The sequence below is a fragment of the Echinops telfairi genome, unplaced genomic scaffold, assembly GCF_000313985.2.
Source record: "Echinops telfairi isolate 266 unplaced genomic scaffold, ASM31398v2 ScPeMD7_7469;HRSCAF=8507_1, whole genome shotgun sequence".
NCBI lineage: Eukaryota > Metazoa > Chordata > Mammalia > Afrosoricida > Tenrecidae > Echinops > Echinops telfairi.
The window spans coordinates 105,889,775-105,895,594 of record NW_022111373.1 but is presented as its reverse complement, the minus strand read 5'-3'; positions in this window follow the sequence as shown (position 1 = coordinate 105,895,594).

Here is a 5,820-nt window from a genome sequence, read left to right as displayed (position 1 = left end):
CAATATTTTTAAAAAAACCTTTCTAACTGGACCAATAAGCAATATCACGAACTAAAGAATAAATATTGATTTTTTTAGTTTAATTTAATTTTACTTTACTTGGTTCTACAACCAATGCTCATGGAAGCAGCATTTAGTCAAGACATCAAATGATGCATTGCATTCGGCAAATTAAAGTAAAAGCCAGGCAATGAATAAAGAAGACCAAAGAACAGTTGATGACTTTGAATTATTGAAGGATATTAAAAATGCCATGAATGACCAAAAGAAGGAAAACATCTGTGCTGGAAGAAGTATGGCCTGAATGTTCCTTAAAAACAAGTGTGCCAGGACTTCATCTCAAAGTACTTTGTACATGTTATCAGGAGGGGTCATTGGGTGTGTTAGGATGCAATCTCTAAAGAAGCAAAAACAATGATACTGATAGATAAAGAAAGGAATTAAGAGTGGTTCAAGCCCCTGGGTCGGGTGGTAAGCTGGAAGATTTTCCTGACTTGTGTACCTGCTGGGATTCATGACCAGGAAGATAAAGTGGGAGGTAGAAAGACAAACCAGGAAGCAGGAAGAAGCAGCAGAAGACTATGGCTGGTGGATGTAGAGGAGGATGAATCCCAGGTTGGTAGGCTAGATAGCAGGTTAGATAGCAGTCTGTGATGGCTTCCATGGTTCCTAGGTAACAGAGTGGGCCAATGACCCAAGTCTCAAGGACCAGAGGTTGATAAGCCCGATGCAGGATCCAGACCAGCAAGAAAAGAAGGTGTGTCCATAGTATCTACTTATTTATGAAGTAGGCTACACCCCAAGAAACATCAGTAGGATTGTGACCTGATAAGGGCTTACACTCTACCCTAATCTTCCCACAACCTGTACACGGCATATCCCATCATTGAGTTAATGAGAATATTTTATTTTGCATCACAGAGGAGGCCTCAACTGGCAAACTGCTGAGAATCTCGGCTCAGCCAAGTTGACACAAAACCCAACCATCACTTCTTGTTTGGTAAAGTGGAAGGACATTTTGTTTGGTAAAGTAGAGGGTCATTGATAAAGTGGAAGACCCTTAAAGAGATGGAATGACATAGTGGCAACAACAATGAGCTTACACATAGGAATAATTGTGAGGATGGCATAAGACCAGGCCCTGGTTTGTTCTATTGTATGTAGGGTAGCTGTGGCTTGAAACCAACATTATGGCACTGAATTTGCCAGATGTTTTTGGATTTCCAGTACATAAACCCACCACTTCTCTGTCAGTTTGTTTTATTGTGGTGCCGCGTGTGTTTCTGTGATGCTGGAATCTGTGTCATTGGTATTTCAAATGCAAGCAGGGTCAACCAAAGTAAACAGGTATTGGAGGAGAACCCAGACTAGGAGGAGACAAGTAAGAAGGAATCAGCTGCCCACGTCAGAGGAAGTAGCCACTGAAAACTTTAGGCACAGCTTTGAAATACTGTCAGATATTGAGTCCTTACTAACGGACAGAACATTGTTGGAGAAAGTTCCAGAAGATGGGACCCTTGGGTAGGGTGGTATTTGAAATGTGAATGAGGGAGACCTACATTTTTGGAGTGGAGTGAGCCCTGATGCTGTGAATAGGGCAAAGCCTCTGGGAGTAGAGCCGTTGGGGTCTTCCTTACTCAAGGTAAACCAAGCTAGACACAGTTGCAAAAATCTGCTAATGTTTGGAAATTGGAATGTGCCAAGTATGAATTTAAGAAAATCGGAAATCACAACAAATTAAATGGAACACAGAAAGATGGATGTCGTGGGCATTAGTGAGCTTAAGTGGACAAGTATTGACTATTGTGGATTAGAACAGCATACTATACAAGGAATAACACAATCAAGCGTTTTGGCGTGGCATTCATGGTCAAAAATGACATCATGAAATCAATCCTGAAGTACAATACTGTCTGTGATAGTATTTTATCTATTCACCTTCAAGTAAATCCAATCAATACAACTATTATTCAAATTTAAGCACCAACCACCAAAGCTAGAAATGAGAAATTAAAGAATTCTATCAATGACTTTAGTCAAAAATCGATCAGACATGCAATCAAGATACATTGATAATTATTTGCTATTGGGATACAAAAGTGGGACACAAAAAGGAAGAAACAGTAGTTGGAAGATGCAGTCTTGGTGAGAGAAACAAAACTGGAGATTGCATGTTAGTGTTTTGTAAGGCCAATGACTTTTTCTAAGCACATTAATTTTATCTAAGAGAAGTGAAGTTGGAAAGCTCAAAATCAGTAGCTAAAGCCAGGCTAAGGGTAGACAGTGGAATAGACCATCAATTGCTTATATGTAGGTTCAGATTAAAGTTGAAAAAAATAAAAACAAGTGCAGCAGAGTCAAAATATTAACTTGAATCTATCCCATCTCACTTTAGACAACATCTCAAGAACAGATTTGATGCACTGAATACTAAGGACAGGGGCCCGCTGAGCTGTGGGTGGACATCCAGAAGAAAGTACATTCATGAACAAAGTAAAAGGTCATTATAAAGACAAGATCAAAGTGGATGTCAGAAGAGACTCTGAAACTTAATCATACAGTAGCTAAAGCAAATGAAAGAAATGATGTAGTTAAAGAGCTGAATCAAAAATGTCAGAGGCAGCTCAAGAAAAGAAGGTGAAAGACCTAAAGTTAGAAACCTAAACAGAAGAATATGCTCAGTATACCTTAAATGGGAAGAACTCAAGAAAAAATTCATGCCTTGAGGTGTAATATTGAAAGAGTCTATGGGCAAAATATTAAAGGATGCAGGAAACATCAAAGGAAGAATGAGAGAGTCCACCAAGTCACTATACTAAAAAGAACTAGTTCACATTTCACTCTCTCAGGAGGTAACAGATGATGAAGAGCCAGTGGTACTGAAGGAAGAAGAAATTCAAGCTGCACTGCAAACATTACCTAAAAACAAGGTCCCAGGAATTGATGGAATACTCATTGAAATGTTTCAACAAACTCATGAAGCACTGAAAGCACTTACTCATCTATGCTAGGATATTTTGGACAACTACTTGGCCAACTGACTAGAAGAAATCCATATTTGCACCTATTCCAAAGAAAGGTGACCCAACAGAATGTTCAAACTATAGAGTAGTATTGCTAATATCACATGCAAGTACAATTTTTCTGAAGTTCCTTATCCAACTATTGCAATAGTACATAGAAATGGAGGCTCAGGCCAGATTCAGAAGACATGGAGCAAGGGATATCATTGCTGATGTCAGATGAGTTGTTTACTTGTGTTTTATTGGGTGTGGATCATAACAAACTATGGAAGAATGGGAATTTCAGAACACTTCACTGTGCTTATGCTGAACTTGTACATAGATTAAGAGGCAATTGTGGGAACAGAATAAGAGAATACTTCATGGTTTAAAATCAGGAAAGTTGTGTGTCAGAATTGTATCTTCTCATGAAACTTGTTCAATTTCTTTGCTGAGCAAATCATCTGAAAAAACTGTTTTATATGAAGAAGAATGTGGCAGCATGATCAGAGGAAGCCCTATTAACAATTTGTGATATGCAGATGATAATCTTCCTTGATGAAAGTGAGGAGAATTTGAGCCACTTGCTGATGAAGATCAAGCATTACAGCCCTTAGTATGGGCTATTATACAATATAAGGAACACCAAAATCTTCACAACTGGACCAATAGGTTACATCATGATAAATGGAGAAAAGATCGAAATCATCAAGGACTTTGCCTTGTTTGAATCCACAATCAATGCTCATGCAAACAACAATCAAGATATCAAAAGAAAAATTGCATCATGTAAATCTGCTGCACGAGGCCTCTTTAGAGTATTAAAAAGCAAGGCTGTTATTTTCAGGACTACGGGTCTACCCTACTCAAGCTATGGTATTTTCCATTGCCTCATATGGAATATGCCGAACACTGTAAAAGCCGAACACTGAATAGAGCAGACTGAAGAAGAGTAGACGCATTTCCATGGTAGTCCTGGAGAAGAATATTGAAAATACCCCGGGCTGCTGAAAGGAAAAACAGCTCTCTCTTGGAACAAGTATGACCAGAGTGCTTTTTAGAGGCAAGAATGGCAAGACAATGTCCTACATTCTTTGGACACTTTGTCAGGAGAGGCCAGTCCCTGGAGAAGGACATCATGCTTATTAAAATGAAGGGATTAACATGGCATCTACAACAATGGTTCAGGCAAAGGAACGATTGTGAGGATGCAGCAGGACTGGACAGTGGTCCCTCCTGTCATGGCTAGGGTTGCTGCCAGTCAGAACTGATTCAAAGGCTTCTAACAGCAACAGTGCATTGATACATGGTGTGCCAGGGCAGCCAACACTTATCGAATCCTTCTACAGTTCATTCCTTTACTGGCTGCTGTTGCTTGGATTATTTTTTGGATGGTTGATTACATTTCTGGCTGGGCTTTTACTAACTTTTCCCAAACTAGATTACACTTTCAGGCTTAAAAAGGGAGTCTGTAATTTGTGGAGTTTTTCCTCAATTTCAGCCAGTCTTTCTCCTCTTCCAGCCTTTGCCTAGTGTTGGCCAAATCCACTCTGGTAAAGCTAACAGTTTTGTAGTCTGATTTGGGAGTGGGGATAGAAATGGGTAGGGATAAGATGGATGTGCGTGCCTTCAGGCAAGAAAGATTCAGATTCGTAACTCTTTCTAACCCCAAATTTTCAGTTTTTGAAGAGTGAATGCTTTTCAAATTGTTGCCTGTCTTTAGTCAATTTCCAAAGGCCTGGAATTGGTAATCTAGTCCATGTTTATTCTTGTTTTTATGAAGACGGGATTGGTCAACCTCTTCATGCCATAGCCTGAAGGCCTTCTCGAGTCTTTTAAAATTCTGAGTATTTTTATAATAATAATAAAATGTACCCATATTATAAAGAAGAACTAGAGAAGACAAGAAAATTACCTGTTTCTCTAGCTCAGAGAAAATACTGAGTTCTGTCTTAAAACTAGATCTAGAATCTTAAAAGCTTTACCTTCTAAGGATTTTCCTACTTTTTTTTTCAATCTTCTGCCAGAAAGGGTGTGTAGTTCTTTAATTTGCTCTGTGACTTTGGCAAGCCAACTGGCATTGCTACATCATGTTTTTTCCTTCTATAAAGTGAAGATAATAACTTGTATCCCAGAGAAGGATAAATGTGTCAAGTAGATAGTTTTTGCTAGATGACTGAACAACACCCCCGCCCCCCCGCAAATTAATTGTAAATGAAACATTAGCCCGAAATCATTCTATGTAAGATCACAAAAGAAAACAACTAATTTGGAGGAATTAGGCATGGAGAACGTAGAAAAACAGTAGAAACTGTACAGATTCCTTGGTCAGAGAGCTTTGAGGATGGTCAATTTCTGAAGGACTTTTAAACTTGGAGAGTTAAAGTGACCTAAATTGAATCTTAATTGCTCCTCTAAAGAGCAAAACAGTAACACCTAGTTGGGTGGTTACTCTTTATAATGAGAAAGTAAGTTAAGCCAGGCACTCTGGTTAGAAAAACATCCTGTTTTCGTTTGCAGTTGCCCCAGGCAGTGGGTAAAGCTCAAGTGGGTAAATTTGTTTCTGAAGGGCATTTAATTTGAAAATTCATTCTCTTTTCCTTTTGAAAGCCTGTGCGCCTGCACCCGTTTTCTTTCCCCAAGCACAGAAAAACCAGGAAAAGGAGGGGTCCAACAGATGGTGGAGGTCCCTCCAGAAGGACTCAGCTACTTCAGGTGGGAGACCTTAAAGATTGGCCTCCTTCAGCCCTGCAAAGGAGGAATAGTAGTCTTCCTACAGAGCAGGGTAAGCAGGTGGAAACAGCCTAGCCATCACAAA